The sequence below is a fragment of the Apodemus sylvaticus genome, chromosome 2, assembly GCF_947179515.1.
Source record: "Apodemus sylvaticus chromosome 2, mApoSyl1.1, whole genome shotgun sequence".
NCBI lineage: Eukaryota > Metazoa > Chordata > Mammalia > Rodentia > Muridae > Apodemus > Apodemus sylvaticus.
The window spans coordinates 18106111-18107335 of NC_067473.1; the positions used below are offsets into that span (position 1 = coordinate 18106111).

Sequence of the window (1225 nt, forward strand, 5' to 3'; positions counted from 1 at the left end):
AAGCTATTAGGTGAAGACATAGAACGCAAATCCTCCAGACCAAAAACTAATAAATGAAACCTCAGGAAACTGTGCAGTAACTGTACAAAAAGATTATGTTCAGAAAATGACACCTTCATTACAATGCATAGACATCCCAAAGATGTGAAAAAAAAACTTTAGTAGCCATATATATGACAGGGAATTAATATCTAGAATTTACAAAGAATTCAAAACACTGTATTCAAGAAAAAATAAAGCAACTAAAAATGGTCCATAGAACCAAAGGGAGTTTATAAATATTAAATAAAAGAAAATGACAGTGCTTGCTTCGGCAGCACATATACTAAAATTGAAACAATACAGAGAAGATTAGCATGGCCCCTGCGCAAGGATGACACGCAAATTCGTGAAGCGCTGCATATTTTTTAGAAACAAATAAGAAATCACAAAGGGAGACAACTTTGGAGATAGAAAACCTTGAGAAGAAATCAGGGGTCATAGATGCAAATATAAACAACAGAATACAAGAGATGGAAGAAAGAATTTCAGATGCTGAAGATACCGTAGAAACCATTTACTCAACAGTCAAAGAAAATGCAAAATGCAAAAAGCTTGTATCCCAGAACATCCAGGGCTGGGCAGTGGTGGCGCACACCTGTAATCCCAGCACTCTGGGAGGCAGAGGCAGGCAGATTTCTGAGTTGGAGGCCAGCCTGGTCTAAAGAGTGAGTTCCAGGACAGCCAGGGCTATACAGAGAAACCCTGTCTCGAAAAAACCAAATCCCCAAAAAACCCAGAACATCCAGGAAATCCAGGATACAATGAGAAGACCAAACCTAAGGACTATAGGTATAGATGAGAGTGAAGATTTACAACTTAAAGGGCCAGCAAATATCTTCAACAAAATTATGGAAGAAAACTTACCCAATGTAAAGAGAGAGATGCCTATGAATATACAAGAAGCCTACAGAACTCCAAACAGACTGGATCTGAGCAGAAATACCTCTTGCCACATGATAATTAAAACCCCAAATGCACTAAACAAAGAAAGAATATTAAAGGCAGTAAGAGAAAAAGGCCAAGTAACATATAAAGGAAGACCTATCAGAATCACACCAGACTTTGCACCAGAGACCATGAAAGCTAGAAGATCCTGGGCAGATCTCATGCAGACTCTAAGAGAACACAAATGTCAGCCAAGACTACTATACCCAGCAAAACTCTCAATCACAATAGATGGAGA

General features: G+C 38.5%; 1 non-coding gene across 1 annotated transcript; it reads left to right on the forward strand.

The window, feature by feature from the left end:
- Positions 1–301: 301 nt before the first annotated feature.
- LOC127679647 (U6 spliceosomal RNA) lies at positions 302–408 on the forward strand. Its single transcript, XR_007976894.1, has one exon. It is a non-coding gene; the product is annotated as a U6 spliceosomal RNA (small nuclear RNA).
- Positions 409–1225: the final 817 nt, after the last annotated feature.